At 44.4% G+C, this 21,146-nt stretch overlaps 1 protein-coding gene across 3 annotated transcripts in view; it reads right to left on the bottom strand.

The window, feature by feature from the left end:
• TRIM2 (tripartite motif containing 2) overlaps positions 1 to 21,146 on the bottom strand; it is a 125,757-nt gene that overhangs the window by 61,656 nt on the left and 42,955 nt on the right. The window contains exon 1 of one of the 3 annotated variants that reach the window (XM_087816512.1): positions 19,958 to 20,198. The exons of 1 other annotated variant lie outside the window; for it this stretch is intronic. The gene's annotated coding sequence lies outside the window, so the exon portion shown is untranslated. Of the gene's footprint in view, positions 1 to 19,957; positions 20,199 to 21,146 lie in introns of those variants that run through there. One more of the 3 variants, XM_087816511.1, reaches the window with a different exon arrangement.

Below are 21,146 nucleotides of genomic sequence, written 5' to 3'. Positions count from 1 at the left end.
CAACTAGAAGGAGGAACCCTGAAATCAGGAGCCTAGAAATTCTGCCTCATGCAATCATTATTGAGTTTTTCTTATCTTTGCTTTCAAAAACCTTTATGAAAATTATTGCCTGATCGTCTTCTGAAAGAGGATGGTAGGAACATGTATTCCAGCCTTCAGTTCACACGTGAGCAACTGGAGAAGAGGCACTGTTATGATGGATTTCACAGGACTCCAGGTGGGGCCCCTCAAAACCAAGCTCCTCCAGCCAGTCCACACTTTTTATAGTCAATTTGAGTGCTTTGGCTTAGACCCCAAGAGGCTCCTTTTTCTCTATTGCAGTGGCCCTGCGAGATTATTTAGTGGCTATAGGGAGGTCCTAGACCAAACAGGACTATTTGAAAATGATGATGATGCAGCAGAAAGAATCTTCCCTTTAAGTGTTCTTGAGAAAAGAGAAGGTCCAAGTTGGCATAACCTAATAGGGTTATGTGGATAGAAATGGATTAACCAGGAAACCAGCAGACGCAGTTGCAACCCAAGAACTCACACCAGAACTGTTCTGCCCTTGAGATACTATTTAATATTTTGCATTTCACAAATAATTATGTGCCAGGTGATGTACTAGGCACTGATAATACTAAAATAGGAAAAGAACAGAATCTCTCAAAATCACAATGTCCTTCCTATAATTCATAGTCATGTTGACTGGGTCTCAGGCATCAGGATAGCCCTTCTCAGATAGGCAGAGTGCTTGCAGTAAAAGTGACTCAGATCAAGCACCACTGACCAAGCTCAGTATCTTAGTATCCCTTCTAGGTTGCCTGTGAGTTTCCTACAGGGTGATACCCAATACTGATGACAAAATCCAGGTGGGGTCTGCTCAGCACAGAATAGAACAAGACCATTGCTTTCCTTGTTCTAGGCCCTATACTTTCACTAATGGCTTCTAAGTTCATTTTACCCTCTTGTCATTTTTTTCATGATGAATCATACTGAACAGATAACTAAAACTCAATTCTAATAACTCTATCAAAAAGGAAATTCAGAAGAGAGTCTAGTATAATTTATTCTTATGAAACCCAGAATGCTTTCTTTTCTAGGTGCTTGTAAACCATCCCATTAATATTCCTCTATAAAATTATGCTTTATAGAGTTCCTTAGCCTACAATTTATGGGTTTGATCTTTGTAAATGAAAAGTGTATTTCTCCATCTCCAGTCTTTAAGAAACTTACCTTTTCCTTAAGATCTCATAAAAATTTGGCAATCATATGTTCCTTCAAAAACCTGGAATGTGTCATGCTCTCCCTCCCTGGAGCCCGCCTGCGCCTTTCCTTTCCCCCTCTCCTTCCCCCACAGGTATGCATCTCCTAAACTCTAAGGGACCCCACGAGACTTGCAACCAGGGTAGCAATGGGCCCAGGCTAATTCCCTGAACCTGTCTCCAAGGTCCCCTTTTCCCTGATTTTCCAGTGAGTTAAAGCAGCCCCACCTTGGCTCATTTCTTTCCTAAGCATTTCTATGGAGCCAAAGCAGCCCTACCTAGGCTCTCTCCTGTTGCTTCTTCTATCCTAGGCCCTATTAAAAAGAAAAAGAAAAACCCTGGAATGTCACTTGTTGAAGCCAGGGGACTTAAAATTTATTTAGGGCAACTGGTTTTTCTATTTTTACCTACTGTATTTGTTTCCAGGGGCTGCTGTAACAAAGTACCACAGAGTGAGGTGGCTTAGAATCACAGAAATTTATTCTCTCACACTTCGGGAGGCTAGAAGTACAAAAATCAAGATGTCAAGATACCTCTCAAGACTCTAAGGGAAGATCCTTCCTTGTCTCTTCTAGTTTCTGGTAGCCCCAGGCATTCCTTGGTTTGTAGGTACATCTATCTCCATGGTTACATGGCTGTCTTCTCCCTGTGTGTCTCTAAATGGCAGTCCCCTTCCTGTGTCTCTGTTTTTTGTTCTTGTAAGGGCACCAGTCATGTTGAATTAGGGCTCACCCTCACAGAGTATGATCTCACCTTAACTTGATTACATCTGCAAAGACCCTACCTCCAAATAAGGTCACATTCATAGGTACTGGGATTTGGGACTTCAACATATCCTTTTGAGGAATACAATCCAACCCACAACACCTACTGTGGGTGAAAGGTTAATATGAGGTCTGGGGCTGATGTAGGCCCACCTGGGAATGACCTGGTTTTCCCACAGCACTGTTCCCTTGCAAACAGTAGTTATGATAAATGGAGAGTATTATGTCTGCTTCCCTTGCCGAGTGCATTAGTGGAGCTGTGAGATGACTGGCAGGAAAAGGGGCTATGAGCTCTGTGTGTCAAGGTGACCCTTACATTCCTTGGCTCTCATCCCTGGTACGTATCCCAAGCAGGTGAGGGGCAAAGGAAGCTTCTGGGCCTCCTGATGAGGTGAAAGTACTGTATCTCCTGCTTTGTATCCTTTGCCAAGTTACTAACGGTACCATTAGATTGAAGCCTGCTTGAGTCTGGTTGGCAGCTTGAACCCCGTGCAGCTCGCCTACCAAGGTGTGACTTCCTTCTCATTAGCCTTCAGAAGCCCTTTCCCAGTAGGAAGATGTCCTTTACGGAGAAGACTGAAGCGAACTGCAAGGCTCTGCCATCTGCTGATCCAGCATGCCACCCTTTCCTTATTCTTTGTCTTGCTCTGACAAATAAAACGCAAAAGCCAATCAACAGACACTCTGGTTTTGCCATTGTTTGGCCTGGCTGTGTCAAAGTTGGCTCTACCTGTCCCGGGTATGCTTGGAAGATGACCTCCCAGCCCTGACTCTAGACTCCTAGCTACATGGATGTCCCTACTGAGGAGCACACCAGCAGCAAGTTTGTCTCTCCCGCAGTTTCACGGTCACACTTCTCATTTTCACAATTAAATTCAAGGCGGTGCCAAGTTACTGCTTGCTCCAGCGGTTTCCCTTGTTTAAGCAATCAGTGCGGCGGGTCTGACTACCCGGCTGGGAGTGAGAGTCAGGGATTCTATAAAGCGAATCTGTCGGGGTGTCTGGCCTGGGGGTGCGGAGCCCAGATCTGAGCTGGGTGGGGCCGGCCCCGACTGACAGCCGCTCGGACTTTTAAACCAACGTGTAGTTTGGAGAGAACCTTATAAACGATTATATCTTTTGAGCAAGTAATCCCACTTCTAGGACTTTACTCAAAAATAATAAATCAACACAGATACGGGCCAATCTCAGTCGCTGCTTCCCAGGCCAGGCCGAGCCCCGAGAGCATGCACCAGCTTCCCAGGCCCGGCAGAGCCCCAAGAGCATGCACCAGCTTCCCAGGCCCGGCCGAGCCCCGAGAGCATGCTCCGCTTCCCAGGCCCGGCCGAGCCCCGAGAGCATGCACCGCTTCCCAGGCCCGGCCGAGCCCCGAGAGCATGCACCGCTTCCCAGGCCCGGCCGAGCCCCGAGAGCATGCACCGCTTCCCAGGCCAGGCCGAGCCCGGAGAACATGCACCGGCTTCCCAGGCCCGGCGGTGGTTTCTATAGCAACAGGCTCCTCCCCCAGGAGCCAAGCTCTCCCTGAGCTCTAGAAAAGCTGGCGCCTCCTGGACAGAGATGTCCAAGGCGGGCTTGTACAGAATTATGAAACTCTCTCTTCCCCCACCCCCGGCCCCAGGTAGGTTTCCTTTTCTAACCTGATTTCTCACTAGGAAACAGGACCACTCTGTAAAATAACTGATTCAAGTGGTGGCGATGGAGCGCCAAGGGAGGGAAGGGACAGTGAGCCCTGCAGTGACAGCTTTTAAGAAGTGGCCTACAGGAGTCACCCTGGCCTAACGGTCCAACAGTGCAGGTGCCCCAACTGTGACCCTTTCCCGTCTTCGGCATTGTGGCTCTCCTGCCTTCATTTGAGCTAATGTGACCGTGGTGCTCTGGAGGTAAGGTGGGGCTTTCTCTCCTTAACACGCCGGAGTTTACTGAGGGCTTCTGAGCTCAGTGCTTTAGCCTGAAGGGTGATGCTAAAGTAGGAGTCTGGGCACTTTGGCAGAGAGCTAGTGAGGGGAAGCAGAGTTTACCACCCCAAAATATGCCTTGTTAGGATACTGATTATTTTAAGCTGGTTATTTTTAAAAAACAAAAGACTCAGGAAAAAAGAAAAAAAACAAAACTTTGACCTTCTCTGGAACTGCCTAAAAGAACTGGGATACAAGACCTGCTCCAGTTATCATAGATCACTAGAGTTTAATCTTTAGTGTGGGATATACAAGGAGAAACCTAGCAAGGCCCTTTTGTTCAAAGTCCTCTCTGTGTCCTGTTGTTAAAGACAACCCAGCAAACATTTATTTACCAAACATTTGCTTTTCCATTTCCATGTGAATTGACTTCCCGAATGAACCCACACCCCTTCTGACATGTCCTTGGCCCATAATCTTATGGAACCCCCACATGTGCATATATCATAAAGTTGTTAATCCTGCTAATCTGTCTCATGTCAATTTGATTATTACACCATCTAGAAGAACTTAGAAGGGTAAAGAAAAATTATTTTTCCTCCCCTCAATACCCTTGGTATCTGGATAGTGGAACTTGCCATCGCCTGCAGGAGGCTGCCTCCCTGACATGTGTATCAGGAGAGAATCTTTCCTAAGCAGCATATATGGCACCGTTCCACACTGGTCACTCATATCCCAATATCACAATCCTACTATGAATGTCAGCATGAAGCTGTAATTAAGGCCCAGCTCTGGAGACACATCTGTATTTGCTCTATATTCAGGTTGCTCATTGCCTTTGTAGGTGCATTTGTAAAATACTACCTCATAAGGCTGTTATGATGACAATGGTATGGTGTGTAAGAGCCCTAGCATCCTGCTGAAGCGCAGCAAGTCTCAAGTTACTAGGATCAGAAGCTGTGTAGTGCAGTGGTGGAGAGCGTGGACTCTGGTGCTAGGGTGGATTTGAATCCTAGCTCTGTCACTGATGACCTTAGGTAAGTCATTGAACGTCTCTGTGCCTCAATTTCATCTGTATAATGGGGATAATAACCTACTTCACAGGATAATTGTGAGAATTAAATGATTTAGTCTATGAAGAGAACCTACCAGAATGCCTGACATATAGTAAGCAATCATGACATGTATTAGTACAGTAGTAGTATTGCCAACACAAGATTTATGAGTTCCTTTAGGAATGACTAATGATTCACTTTTGTATTCCTAGAGCCTGGCTCATGTAGGGGTTCAATAAATATTTATTTTTTCGATGAATAGACTACTAATACACTACTCTCCATTATTTTTTTCTTGTGGCAAATAAAATAAATCAATAAATGAGAGTGGGCAGAATCATGTGAAATCAGAAGAGATGTATCTATATACTTTTATCATACTTGCCTGGAAACAGCCACCCTTGGCCTTCTCACCCACTTAGTGCTGGTGTCTCTTAGCTGCTTTGACACAGTTGAGTAAGAGGGTAGAGTGTTACTTTGTTGCTCTTGGTGAGTCCTCATACCAACTCCTAATCCCAGGCCAGCCCCAGGAAAAAAGAGTGTCCCTGCTCAAGCCCATCTGCCCCTTGTTCTTCTGAGTATAAGCAAAAAGAAGGGTTGTATGGAAAGTAACCTCCCAGGGTGATCTGATCATGAATTCCTAACTATTCTTAACTGAGCAGGTCATGGGGGATGGTCACACCCCAGGCCTATAAATTCTTTAGTGAGAGGTTTTAAACCAGCCCTGTCCATTGTTCTTGTGCATCTAGGTTAACACACCTTTGAAATACCAGACGTAATACCCTTGAAGGGATTAACCCTCAAGAGAGGACATAATCTTGATAACTATCCTGTAATCCATTCCCCTCCTTGATTTCTCCAACCTTTCTTAGGTCCCCTCCTTAATTTCAAATGCATAAAAGAAGCTGCAAGACTTAATTTCGGGAGCATTTGAGGTCTTGGTCCCTGGCATATGTTGTCAGTTTGGCTTAAAAAACTCTTACAAAAATTCTCTACAGGTTTGGATGCTTCTTACATCAGCGTAAGAGGCCTGGTGCTTCATGCTGGTCAACGACCAGTGGAAATGAGTCCTCATTAGCCAGTGTCTCGCCTTTAAAATCAGTGGTCTTGGATAGGTAAGAGAAACAATTTCTTTTGGCATCTTTCCAGAGTCAAAGTTTCCCCCTTTGATGACAGCCATTGTCTCTGGATGTGAGAACAGGAGGCATGGCTTTCATGTCCTGCTCTGAATGGACATGCTCCAAAGTAAATACTGAGTTGCCCTGCTCTCCCCCTCAAGGGCTGGCACTATGTCCAGGCTATGTGCCAGGAAGCCACAGTGCCACCAGAGGTGAGGGGAGCAGGAGCAGGCCAATAGGAGCAGCTAGGCCGCAGCAGAGGGCATGCACATGCCAGTCAGGGTGTCCTGCCCACACCAGTGTGTCCTGGTACTGGGTCAGCCACCTTGGTGCCAAGTGGAGCCATCCATGGCCTGGGTGCCAATGCTGGAAGAACCTGGCTCTTCCTTGATAATATAGTTCTTCTTCCTGTCTCTCTTCCCCTTTTCTCCTGCCATTTCCTTCATTAAAAAAGCTTTCACTTTAGCTTCTTCTATGTGCGGGACACTGCACTGGGGTGCACATTCAGTCACTATCCTTAAGGAATTTCTGAACTCTCATGAGAGAGACAAACATAAAATCTCAGTTAAGCAATCAATTAAATTAATAAAAACAAAAATAAATTCTATTTCAAGTAAACAATTTTTGTGGCCTCCACCTCAGCCCTGCCCAGAGTGCTCATGGGTATTGCTCCAGCCAACTGGGATGGCATTCGGAGACTGATGATAATTCAGGCCCTGGAATCAGAACGTGTGTGTGCAAATCCCAGCTCTGACACTGACCAGCGGTGTGATTTGAGGAAAAAGGTACAACCTCTCTGACAGTCCTTTTCCTCATCTGTAAAATGGTGATAAAAGAGTTACAGCTCAGCCCTGGCTGGGTGGCTCAGTTGGTTAGAGTGTTGTCTCGATATGCCAAGATTGTGGGTTCAGTCCTCAGTCACACAAGAATCAACCAATGACTGCATAACTAAGTGGAACAACAAATTATTTCTCTCTAAAATAAACAGTAAATAAATAGTTAAACCTCATTGGATTGCTAGGAAGAGTAAATAAGATAAGACCTCAAAGGTGCTTAGCACAGTGCCTGGCACATAGTAAAACAAAAGATGTCAGCTGTCCTTGTTGACTAAGGGTCAGCAACTTTCTGTAAAGGGCCCAATAGTAAATATTTTAGACTTTGTGGCCACATAGTATCTATTTCAACTACTCACCTCTTTTGTTATGGTGTGAAAGCAGCCTTAGATAATACGTAAGTGAAGGAGTATAGCTGTGCTCCAAAAAACTGCATTTATAAACACAAAAATGTGAAATTTTATATAAAATTCACATCACAGAATATTATGATTTTCCCCCCAAGCATTAAAAAATGTAAAACCATTTTTAGCTCACAAGTAATACAGACAGAGGCAGTGGACAGGATTTGGCCCACAGGCTGTAGTTTGCCCACCCTGATCAAGCCTAATGAAATGGCTGGCACTTCCTTTCACGGATCTTATTTCAAAAGAAAATCTACTTGGTGGGTCCACAATACTCTAATTCAGTGTCTGTATATTAAGACACAAGCTCCACTAACTTTAACAAGGTTATAAACCAGTCCAAGGATGGCAACAATTTCCTACAGGAAAAACAATACCAACAATTTATTTGTGCACAAGCAAAGAAAAATAAACAATACCTACAATTTACTTGTGCACAAGGTAAGAAATGGAAAAGATAATCAGCTCCTTGAATGCACCATCACCTGTGTTTTGTAGACAAAAAGCAAGCTATCTGTCCCACACAGGCACAAGGATGAGCTGTGTGTGTACTTCACTTCTCAGTGCTGTGTACAGAGAAATCTAGCTGTAAGATTTGCCACCGAGGGCCACAACACCCCTAATTCTACACACAGAAGCTGAGAGGAGATAGTGTGTGTAGTGGATGAAAAAGGCTAGAGAAAATGAGAGAGGGCTGGAAAAAACTGCCAGAAAACAGGTCAAGTCCCACCACCATAGAAATTAGATTGTGCCCTAGCAGGGTGGCTCAGTTGGTTAAGTGTCATCCTGAATATGCCGAGGTTGCAGGTTCGATCCTCCATCAGGACACATACAAGAAGCAACCAATGAATTCATAAATAGGTGGAACAATGAAATGATGTTTCGCCCTCTCTCTCTAAAATCAATTTTTTAAAAATATTTTTTAAAAAAATAAATAAAAAGGTCTTAGAAAAAAAATCAGATTGCAAATGATTTTGTTATAGAACAGTCAGATCCCCCAGGAAATACCATGTAATTCCTAATTCCCTTCTTTCCTTACCTCCACCTCTACCTTCTTAAGCATCTGTGAATGGAGACAGGACATTGTGCTTTCCTTTCCACATCTAGGAAGAGTGTTACTGTCTAGTTCATACGAAATTCCTTGCAGGCCAGAAATTCTTTCTCTAATGCCATTTGAAAAGGCCACATTCCAGACACATAGCAATTAATAATTAAACTTGTTTCGCTTGACTCAAAGGAAATGCGAAGGCTTTCTTATAAAGCCGTTCCAAGAATCAGATCTGTTCTTGTACATCTTTAAAAAGCTATGTGTTATCCATGTCCTGCTATCATTACTACTATCATCTGCTTGTCCAGTCCAACTGAAGTGCTGAGTGGTCCTCAAGGTCAGTGTCATAGTAGTGCCCTCCAACTCGGTGGGGACTCTCCTCTGGGTAGAACATGGCCCAGGCACAGGTGTGTATACGTAGTCTGAGTCATAGATTACCTGCCAGCTCCCTTCAGAATTGCCTCTTTGTTTTAACTGCTATCTAATGAAGAAAGCAGGCAAAACCTCCTTAGAACAGAAACAGTTAGGAACTGGGATCTGGCAAGGAACCCTAGCCAAGATGTCCCCAACTGTATCCAATGCTCCTTCCCTACCCATCAAGAAGCACAAACCCACGGTGAAAGAACCTGGCATTTTCTTTCATCTGCATCCCACCAAGTGCTGTGGCATTGGGACCTCTGAAGGGATCAGAGCCACCCCTCTGATAAGTGGATCTGCAGTCTCAGACCAAATGACCTGGGTCAAGGGCATAAACTCCATCACTTTCCAATCCCATGGTGGGGCTCAGTTCTCTCCTCCATCCCCAGCTGTGGCTCCTAACCCCCGTGCTTGCCCTGGCAGGGCCTCTCCACCAGTCACTGGAAGCAGGAAGGCACAAGACCCTCCGTCCTTTCATAGAATCAGAGACATTTAAAGTTGGAAAGAACTGTAAAGGTTCAACCACAAGATACTTTCTCTAAAGAACTGGTTCCTGTCCCGGGGGCCCTGCCAACATGGTAACCCCTCACTTTTTTCTAAGGTATCTCTTCAGAATACCTGGAGCTCTGTGACCATATCCAAACAGGTCTGGGAAGGAGACATGACACCCCCCACGCCATACAACTAGCAAGTGGCAAAAGCCAACGCAGAGCCCAGGCCTGAGTGCAAGCCTCTCCATCTGCCCCACTGCCCTCTCTCTGCCCGCAGACCCGGGAGCTGCAGGTCTGTGCAGGCTGCCCGCTTACTTCATGAGGATGGAAGTTCTGTGGAGACTGTTCCACCACTGAAACGACTGGAAATACAAGCACAGGTCTTGCCAAGTGAGAGTAAAAGTACTAGATCGAGGAATAACAAATAGCTGTCACAGCACAGCTGGCCTGCCTGAGGAGTTCATGGTTTAGAGTTTAGGGACATGCAAACACGGCAGTCACACGGCAGGAGTTCCCAAGAGAGCTGAGAAACAGCAGCCCCCGCAGAACATGAGGATGGTAAAAGGTTGGAACTCGGCCATCCACATGGCCAAGGGCAGGGAAAAAATAAACCACGACATCCTGTTGGAGGGGGATTCACAGAGAAGGCGGACTCCTGGGACTGGGAAAGAAAAAAAAAAGATACAAGACATAATAGACGGAGGCTAAGTATTACACCAACTTTGTATGGTTAAGAAGCTGTGTATCTTCAGAATGACCTCGACAATAAAAACCTGACACTAAAACAAACACAGAAGAGTGGACAGTAAACCATTAGCAGTTAACCTTTTAATCTAGTCAAATCTGACCACAGGCTAAAGTGATAAAAACACAGAGATTTACTCAAGACCTGTGTTGCTGGCATGGCTGGCTGGCATGTTGGGGACCCTTCTCTTCCATGCTCTCCGATGGGCCTCGGTGGAATTGCCATTCTATTTTTAAAAAGCTATTAACACATATTTGTTTGCCCCCACAAGTGGAAGAATCCAGTCTTAATTTAGACTTGCCCATAAAGCTTATTCATTACAAAAAGAGTATCAGGGAATGGGAGGGAGGAAAGAGGGTGATAATCACTGGGTGGCAGAATTAAGAAAAGGCCAGGGCTTTTATTTTAAAGTCATTTTTAAAATACGTATAGTTTAAATGTGGTAAAATTTGCTCTTTCTAGTGTTCAATTCTATGAGTTTTGATAAGCATGCAGTCTCGTAATCACTACCACTATCAAGATAGAAAACGGCTACCTCACCCCCAACATTCCTTCTGCTGAGAGGCTCTTTGAGAGGAAACCAAGGCAGATTAGAAATCAGAAGTCAGGGAAGCCAAGGCAAAGGAGAAAATGACGGCGCCAAAGAGGGAAGGAAGGGTTAACTGAGGGAGTGAGAGACTGGAGGTGGTGAGGAGGCTAAGGCCACTCAGAAGAGGTTAATTCTAGTGGAAAGGAACATTGCCCCTATTTCTATGAAGTGGAAGGATGAATACATTCACGATCTATCATATATTTGGGGGGTAGATTCCTAATGTCCTGCCAGCAAAACCATTTCCTGCTCAGCAAGATGTGAAATGTCATATTCCAAAGCTTCCGCCTTGGAGGTATTATTTCCGATCGCAATTACTGTCTGCAGGAATCACATCACAGTGCCGTGCAGGCAGGGGGCTGGTTTTCTTTGGGCTGTGTGCCCAAATTCTGCTGCCATGCAATCCTGTAGCAATTTTAGAATTTAACGACTTCAAAATTCTCCAAAGCTAAGTTCATCTGCATTTTCTCCCATATCATCGGTGGAAAAACTTGGCAGCAAAAACAGCTTCAATCCTCATAAATGCATGTGACAGCCTTAGATGACTCACTGCTGAGGAGCTAGCCCGTTTCCGCAGACACGTCCTCGGGGTAAGATTTGGCGGAAGAGATTTGCTACTCATCTTGTTACACTTTTCACTTAAAAGCACCCTGAAGTAAAGTTCCCTCCTAATGCCTGTGAGTCGCTTCCATCTCTGCTCATCTTTGCAGTCCTATGGCTGTCACCTGATTTAGGGGTGGGAGATGGGAGGGTGTTAAACCATAATTCTAAAACTGTGGGTTTCAAGAGTGGGTTGGGGATCAAGGTGTGGGCTGCAACCAACCTATTTAAACAATGAAATAGAATAGAAAACAGCAGAGGGGTAAGTGTGATCTCATGCAATTTTTGTTTCCTTGAAATATATGTCTGTAGTGAACCACAACATAAGATATGTCTCTACTGTGGATCACAGTCATGGTCATGTGTGGGAAATTTGGGTGTAGAACGTATATGGATCCTCTACTAATAGCGGGACCCTAGGCAGGTTACTTCTGAATGACCTTGTGGCTTAGTTACAACCATATTCTGTAAAATGGGGAAAATAACAGTATCTATTATATGGTTGTTGAAAAGAAAAGATTAAAGAGAAAATTCATGGAAAGCATTATGGACTGTGCCTGATTAACAGTCAATGCTGATTATTATAATTTCTTTTCCTCCCTAGATCTATAGCCCAAATATTTGTTTCCTACCCAGACCTTTCTTCTGAGCCCAGAACTGTGAACCCAACAGCCTGCTTAACATCGCCACATGGTTGTTCCACAGCATCTTCAGCTCAATATATCCAAACTTAAATTCAACTCATCACCACCTTCTGTCCCCAGTCTTCACCCCTCCCACTGCTACGTCCTGTCCCCAAGCACACAGACACTTCTGCTGTTCCGTCTGAATTCACTCTTGTATGAGAGGTGCCAGGACCTCATAATATAATCTTCTTTGGAAGTAGGTCTTCACAGAGGTAATCAAGTGAAAATGGGGTCATTAGGGTGGGCCTTTATGCAATCTAACTGGTATCTTAATTAAAAGGGGAAATTTGGACATAGAAACATGCATAGAAGGAAGACAGGAGGAAAACACCACTGACAAGCCAGAGAATGCCTGAGGCTACCAGAAGCTAGGGAGAGGCACAGGACAGATTGTCCCTCACAGCCCTTAGAAGGAACCAGCCCTGCCCATACACCTTACAGCACCTCAACGTCAGTCCACATTCCTCTGCCTGGCACTAAAAGTCCTCTTTGATTTGGTCCCACCCTCCTTATTGAACCTTAATTCCTATGACCTCCCTATCTAGAGCTTCTGGGCAGCCCTCCTCCAATCAGATGGGTCTCCCTGCTAATCCCCATCTGGAAGCTGGCTCTCCACCTTTTCTTGGGATGTTCCCAACCACCTATTATGCCCCACCCACTTCTCTTCCATCTACACTTGCACAGTCTCTAAGCTCTAACTATAGTGCCTCTTCTTCCATTATACTGCCCCTGATTTTTTGGCCTATGGTTTTCTCCATCTTCTCTGAACCCTCATTGTTCCGATCACCTGTACCATGTAAGCTGACACTTGATTATGTCATATTCACAGTTTTCTCATGGTTTTTCATGTGATACTCTTGGGTCTGGAGTTAAATTTTAAGTGACTAATATCTATTGCCAATCACTTTTTCGGACACCTTCCTAGATTTGTTTTCTCAATAAAACATGAAGCTCTAGATTAAATCACAATTCTTGCATGATTTTATCACTTGTCAAACAATCGAGTATTATTGACCATTTTGGTTTAGAGAGAGCGATGCCCTGGGTATGAGTCTTAAATCTTCTGTTACTGGAAAAGTCACTAGACTTCCTTGAGCCTCACTTTCCTTACCTCTAACATGTTACCTCTCAGGTCATTATAAAGATAAAATGGAGTAATTTATGTGAAAGTGATCTTTAAAGGTAAAGATTTGCTCAAATGTGAGATTAAATCATTGTTATCATCTCAGTGCCAAGTTATCTCAGCTAGTTAACTGCTATGCTGATGAAATTATGGGCTTGAACCTCAAGAGCTGGTTCATCTAGATTCATGCCACAGGGGCCAGTAAGTTTCATAGCTAATAAAGAGTGAGAGGAGGATTGGAGAAAACTGCAAAGCACATCCTAGTGGGTCAGCAGGGTTATCTTCATAAATAAAAGATAGAAAGCATATAGGCACCTCAATCTATCTTAAGGCATGTAGCATCCCAGGCTCTCGGAAGAAATAACTGACAGTTCTGACATAATCAGCTCTGATGCAATATATCCACAAGGTTATACCTAAGTCGAGAGTTTAATATTTTGTTTGGGGTTTTTTTTCTGTCATTGAATTCTATTGGTTTTAAGACTGAAAGCTAACCAAGAATTGATAAAATATGCCTGCAATACAAAGGCAAGTCAACCCCTGTCAAATTAGAATCTCAATATGGTTCATCCCTTGAGCACCTTGGTAAGGAAGAGCAAACCCTCACTCCAATTTCCAATGAAGATGAGTTCTAGTAATATACAGAGTCAATATTCACATCCCCAAACCACCAAATTTTCCCTATGAAACCAGTCATATGAATTTAGACTTGTTGATTTTTTTTTAAATTTAAATGTTTCTAGGTTAAAGGGGTTAAATTAACTTTTCTTTTACTTCATCTTTGGTATTTGTTCCACAAACCTTGTACCCCAGTTGCAAGTTGCTGACACTAAATGCAGTATGCATATTAAGAGTGTAATTACTGTAGCAGTCAGGATGTATAAAATTCAGAAAGCTGGGACTTGGATTTCAGGGAATGAAAAATAGATCTAGGACATGAGCAGGAGTTCTGAGTGTCTCCACTGGGAAGGACTCCCTCTTTACGGTTTGCTGGTGAACTCCAGTGCCCTTGACCACCCATCCACAGGCACCAGCTGAAAGGCTGAATAATGAAGGCTGAAGACTAAATTACTCATAGAGAGACCAGGCAGTACTTCGGCGAATGCATTTATCCAAGGGACTTGATGAAGAGGAGATGCTTTAGGGGAAAAAAATCTAGGAAAAGAAATTTATTTAATTCTATCTAGATTTAGTTTTAGCATGGAGCATTCTGTGTGCATAAAGCCCCAAACATGCCAAGAATATTTTATACCGCATTACAAATGAAAACCAGCTCCCATGCAGATGGAATTCAGAATTTCATAAACCAACAAATCTGTCTTCCTCGCCTTACAGAAACTGTTTTAACTATTTAAAGCAAATTCTTAATTTTTTCCTATTCTCAAAATTATAAAGGCTTTTTAGAAAGTAGCGTGAATTTGATCTGTATGTTTATTAAAGATTCAGTTTATTAAAGATTCAGAAACAAAACAAAACTTCAGCAACTTTGTTTAAGCAAAACAATGTATGTGGACTACAAGTAAAATCCTTGTGGAGAAAATCCCTGAGAAACCCAGTTTGTTTCCTTTTCGAGGAAAAGACACCTTCCTCTATAGCTGAAGGAGAGACATTAGAGTAAATCTCACAAGAAACAGCATTTTGCACAGGGCCCCCCATGCCTTTCACTCCCACCCCTTCCCTTTTCAAGATCCTAGATCTCTCATGTTCTTTTAGTGGATACTTTGGCTTTGAGTGGGATTTAGCCTTTAGGCATTAATTGCTTTGTACTTCAGCATTCGGGGAGGAAGGGGAAGAAGGACCCTCAAAAGGTAATTGCTACTTGGTGGCCAAAAGTAAGGAAAAACAGCAAAAAGACTGAAGTCAGCCTCTGCTCATCCTTCCTCTAAGCAAATGTCACTGTCACATCACTTCATTGTACAACATGACAATGTGACTTCCACGTGACGTGGGGCAAAAGGAAGCATTTGTCATTTAAGGCTCGTTTGTTGTACAGTGTGTGACACAACAGATGGATGAAGCATTGCATCTCTGAAATGGAAATAGCTTTGTAAAAAAGAATTCTTTTTAATGGTACTAGGAATCTGGAGACCATGCTCTATAACCATTTGTTAAATTTGGTTTTGATCTGTGGTTTCATTATTGGCTTAGATTTAGAAGAGAAAGACATTGAGTCCTGACCATTTGTTTTCTGCAGCAATCGAGAAGCAAACATTCAGCCCATTTAAGTATCTTTTTATCCACTTTTCTTGGGCGAGTTCTGATTGGCCTTGTTAAATAAGGGGGTATCCCTAATATGTGCTTACATTTCATGAGAGGTTCATAATCTCCTTATTTGACTGAGGCAATTATTTTGCTTTTCATAAGCAGAATCCAATGCGCAGGGTTAGCAGAAGCAGCACTGGACATATGCTGAACAATAAAGAGGAGCCAGCTGCTCCAAAGCTGCAAGGAAACAATTCACTCACCAATACCAAGGAGATTATTACCTACTGAGATAGCCTGTGTGCTGCTAGGGCAAACTGTACCTAATCTTGGATTACAAAAAAAAGGGTTGCAGGGAGCTTCCATTCTTTTGAGTATCTGCAAGTTCCTGCCCTTTCCCTTCCCCCTCCTATGCTTCTAGTTCACTATTTTAATTCCCAGCAGAATCATAACTAAGGCAGACTGCCCAGCAAATAAGATAGATGGGGCCCCTCCCACTGTGTCCAATAGTCAAGGAGATACAGGCAGCTAACAAGATGTAAATCTCATTCTATGTGGCTAATGCCTTTTTTTTAATCCCTAGGCAAAGGCCAAGAAAACTCATCCTTTTGGGAGGTTTTATTATGTAGCTTTGACACCATTGTTGAATGTGCAACACTAATTTAAATAAACTGCAAGTAGTAGGCAAAAGAGACAGTTCTTTGTTTAGTCTGAGAGGTTGTTTTCATGATTAAGGAGACCTGATCTCATTGTCTTAATTAAGGCAAAGCTCAAGGATATCTATTATTTTCCCTCCAGTCATTTTGGTGCTAGCCCACTAACTGCTGAACAGCATTATAGAAATAGAGGCAATCACCAAACAGGAGTCTTGAGGTGAGGTACCAAGTGCCACTTTGCCCAGGTCATGTTGAAAGAGCCGAGAACACACCTTTAACAACCAAAGGAAGCAAAGCTCAGGTCAAGGGACCATCTTGATTCCCTCGGGAAGTGCGTGGAGCTGTACTAGGGAAGAGGGTCCTACCACAGCCCTTGATCTGGCTCCCAGGTGATGATATCAGAGAACAGGCGGAGGAAGGGTGCTCACTAAAGTCTGCAGGCACCACCCAGGCTTGACGATTCCTTCAAGGCCTATGCTCTGCCTTTTACGCTATTGTACTTTTCAGATCATAAAGCAGGGGACTTGAAACATAATATGTGTTCAATAAATCCTGTTGGCTGACAGACTCAGCTCGAAAGACATCTTTCCTTTCTTCCACCAGATTGGAGGGAAAAAGTTAAACACAACTGAGTCTATCTAATCTTTCGAGTTTTGGATCTTATGTCAAATCTCTTTTTTGGGGAGTCTTATTTGCTTCCTGGTCTCCAAAATGAGCCTCTCTGAAGGTCAGCAGTGAGGGTCCTGATCCTAATGGCAGATAAGCAGGCCAGCAAGACTTGATGCCTCTCCTAATATTTCAGTTGAAATCAATGGCTACATTTAAAGTAAAAAAGACATCTTTCAACAACAGGCATTCTGAAACATGAAAAACAGTTACAATAGGAGACCGTGATTTAAAAGGCTAATCACCTCCCAGAACTGCAGTTGCCTCCAGCATACTTCTACAAATTGCTCCGGTTCCAACTGCAGTTAAGGCAGAAGTGAGTCTGTATCCACAGCTTCAATTGGAGGGCTTTTAGACTGTCATGAATTAATAAAGATGCTGATAGACATGGTGTTTTTGATTGACTCAAGGACACATCCTAATCTTCCTGGCCAGCCCTTCTGCCTAAATAAATTTCATCCAGACATCCAGTGTGTTATGAAAAAGAAGAATGTAATGAAAATTCTAGGGTGAGGCTATTTCTGTTCAAGGATTAAGATGAGCTTCAAAGGCAGGATATGCAAAAATAATAGTTTTACATAGGAAGGAACCAGTATTAGTAAGACAAAATGTTTGCCAACAAAAGCTCAATTTCTGAGGCTGAATTTCCACCAAACTTTCAAAAAATGCATAAAAGCTGAGTGACTAGTAACAGTGGCTCAGTGCCCTTGGATTTACTCCCCTTCGCTTCCCCTCTACCTACTAATCTCAAAGGTCCACTTGCCAATTCTTCCAACTCTAAGACCAAATACTATCTGTATCAAAGACCATTCTCTTCTGTAGAAAATAATAAGCTAAACTCACAGATGACTTGCAGGGACTCTTTCAGACCTGACAACTAGCAGGTCAGACTTAAGGTCTGATATAAGTGAGCATAAGAAATAATGTTGGTGATACAGTATGACAGTAACTCAGCTTTGACTCAAGACTTTTAAAATAACGGTTTCAGAGAGGCTTCTCAAACAGACATCGTGGACTGTATTTTCTCACGAAACCCAAAAGGAAAACCGTCACTGTTCTGATCTGTATCATTAGCAGCAGCATCAAAAGCATCTTGCCAGCACTTGCCAACATAAACCTTTAGAGCCTGTACAAATCAAGCTAAAGCTGCCTTTGGGGAATCTGTAATCCAAGATGGATTTGGTGTAAACCAAGCAGTGGAGTGGTGAGAAAGGAAGAAAGTTCTGACAATGTTTTCTCCTGAGATTTCAGGATGGCATTTTTAAAGGTTCCTTGCACATTGCTGTATTACCCTATTGGGTTATCTCCACTGAACAGGCAAATCTGCACCAAGCAGCACTTGGAGAGGTGGTGAGTTACTGCTGCTTAGAAAAGGCCAAATAAACAGATTACTCATGAGTTTCAAGGTAAACATCCAGTTTCTTTCCAAAGTAGTCAGTGGACAGAAATTCAAAGGTCAGAATTCAACCCAAGGGCAGACCAAAGAAAAGGTCAGAGCGTATGCTGTTAATTTTCAAGGAGACTCCCTAACTCATTTATATCTGTATCTTATAAGAAGCTCCTTCCATTTGTGTTTCAATATGAAGGAGAAATAACAAGCTAACCAGACAATCAAGAAACAATGCAATTCAACATTCAAATGATGATGCAAGAGAAATAATTCACAATGTAGGTGCCACATTTAATTTTGAAAGATACAATGGAATTTCCAATGGAAGATTTAATAGACATAGAATTTTCCAAGAAAATAAAGGCAGGATTTGGAAAAAAAGTTCTGAGAATACTGATAAGGGGACCCTGTCATCTAAACAATCTTGACACTGAAAATGTAATATCCTAGATTCCATGATCCCAAATAAAGCCATGGTAGGTACCTGCATGGAATAGTATGGAAAGGGGTAGAAAGGAGTGTGTAAATAAGAGGGTAAGTGAGATCTGGTGTCAGCCCTCTGTACCCAGTCCAGACATGACCAATTTATTTCACCGTTAAGACATGTTATGAGTGTAGTTGGCCTAACCTGACTCAACCAAATCTGTATTTACCCAAGGGGGGAGGGAGGTGGAGTTTTTTGTTGTTTTTTAAATTAATTCTGAATTGCTAGATGTAACTAAATTTGAAGAGTCCTTGAAGGAAACGTAATGTAACGCGTATCATAAAGAATTTGATTAAATTTGATTAAATGTTTCTGGTTAGGGTTCTGAATCATTCCTGCTCTTGTTTCTTACAGCTGAAGGGCAGATACAATGCCTGCCAAGGTTGGAGTGAAGTGGAAATCTGAGACTAGAGGTCAAGTAGAACTGGGAGGCAGTGAATGGAGCACAATACCGGCTCCCACCTCCTGGAAAAGGAACCCAGAAATGCAAGTTGTCATGCAACAATACCCAGAACTGTATTCTTAAAACACTGATATAAAAGTTAATCTCCATTTTTAGAAGAAACTAAGCTAAAAACTAATTACTGAAAAAAGGCATTGGTGTGTTCACTGACACAGAACACCCTCCCTCTCCCATTAAGGGCTAACCCAATCTTTGATGCCTGAAATTCTAAGTGCTCTAAATTAACTATTTAAAAACCATTTTAATCTAAAGCTGTCTCTGTTTCACAAACTAAGGCTGATGATTTGGGGGGGGGGGTGGTGAAAAAGGAACCAGTTGCTCAATGGGGTTAGACTACGGGGTGGGGGGGTGGCGGGTGGATTTGGGGTTCATAGAATGCTTTGAATATGACAGGCATTTATTTCATGCAACAAACCTTCCTGCCACCCCAGCCTTTCACCTGACTTGTTAGCAGCATGTGAAGTTTTCAACATGGGGCGTGCATTTTTCAGAACACAGCAATCAAAAAGAGCCCAGAAAAGTCTCAAAAATCAACATCCCCGCCTCTAATAAGCCAGAACTGTCGTATGGACTTGGGCAGAGGACAAGACTCCAGGTTTATAGGAAGGAAATCTATTGGAGTAGTTTTACGGAAATGGCCAGACTATAAGAGAAGGGGTGGGGGTGAGAAGAAGGAAACTGTTTTCAAAAATGATTAAAGCTACTGCTTTAAGATTGCAGAATATCTTTTCTTTTTTTCTTCCTCAGTGCAAAATGACGTGAAAAGCTTTACTTGCGAAGCTTTGCGCACGTACGGTTTAGGGAATGGCAAATGGTTCCCATGCCCCGGGAGACCTGCGCCGCCCGGCCTGGAGCGATGCACCAGCGAGGTCTCGCCCGCAGCCCCCAGCGCACAGCGCCCGCCCCGCCGGCTGCGGGGAGCGCCCGCTCCGGGCCGGCTTCGACTCCCGGCCGGGTTTGCAGGCTTCCCGCGCACCTCGGGCCCCGGGACCTGGCCCCGAGGGGAGGTGACAGGTGGGCAGGACCAGGCCCGCGGGCGGCCGCCGCTCGCTCCGCCCGCACCGCCGCGGGAGCCCTGACTTACTGCGACTCCCGCGAGGGGCGGGTGGCTCTGCCTCCGGGCGCGCTCGCTCCCAGCCCGGGCAGGGGACCCCGGCGTCGGCGCCGCTCCTCCCCGCAGCCCGCCGTGGTCCTGCCGTCCGGCGGCGTCTGAAGGTGACCCTGCGGTCTGAGCGCTAAACTGAAGTGACCACAGACCAGCGGAGGAAAAGCTGCCTCCCGGCTGGATTCGGAAGGGCCTTGTGTCGGAGGCCACGGTTGCAAACGGCGCCCCGGTTGGTCATTTCCATTCTGCGCTCAGGCCGGGAGCAGGGGCATCTGTTTTCCATATGTCGAGAGGCAGAGGCAAATCCTGGATTACGTGGTGCCCGGCGCGCTCTCGCTGCATTCCGGACCCGGCCTGGCAGCTAATCCCTCAGCACGAAAACAACACGCGAGTGGGCGCCCAGCTCCAGAAAGACTTCCGAGCGGTGACTAAAGGCTCCTGCGGCCGGCCGCCAGCCTCCCTGCGCGAAGGGCCAATCGCAGCCAGGGGAACAGGGAAATGGGGGCTTGGCGCGCGGGGCAGCTCTGCTCCCGAAAACCCGCCCCGCTGGCCAGGCCTGTAAACGCAGATGCGAACTCTGCGCCTGGGGGGAAGTGACTGGAGTTGGATGGGGCCGAGAGAGCTGAAGAGGGCCAGCCTTCCTTACAGGACAGTTCGTTATAAGCAGTCACAACTGAACGTGAGAGAAGACAGTATCTCCGCGTTTACTTTCGTTCTGACAAGTCAACTACAACACAGCACTGAAAATGATGAGACATTAATCCTTCAGGGTCTTATTTTTTATTCCAAAATAGGTTGGGATAGGGAGTCCCCCCTCCCTCCCTCCCTCCCTCCCTCCCTCCCTCCCTTCCTTCCTTCCTTCCTTCCTTCCTTCCTTCCTTCCTTCCTTCCTTCCTTCCTTCCTTCCTTCCTTCCTTCCGACACATTTATGAGTACCTCCTATGTGCCAGGCACTAGACTGAGAACAGAAAATTGGGAAAAGCCTGAAGTCTTTACTCTCAGGTGCCTTACTATTGGGGGAGGGTGGTGAGCAGGGGGGTAGGGAGACCAACAATTTCAGTGCATTATGAAACTGCTGTGATAGAGTGTATGCCCAGAGGGTTATACAACATAGAAGCAGGTTTTAAATCATGCTGGAAATCAGGGAAGGCTTCCCAGAGGAAGCTGC

This window comes from Miniopterus natalensis, chromosome 4 (assembly GCF_054644295.1).
Source record: "Miniopterus natalensis isolate mMinNat1 chromosome 4, mMinNat1.hap1, whole genome shotgun sequence".
Classification (NCBI taxonomy): Eukaryota; Metazoa; Chordata; class Mammalia; order Chiroptera; family Miniopteridae; genus Miniopterus; species Miniopterus natalensis.
The sequence above is the reverse complement of the archived record's forward strand: the minus strand, read 5'-3'. Positions and strand labels throughout refer to the sequence as shown.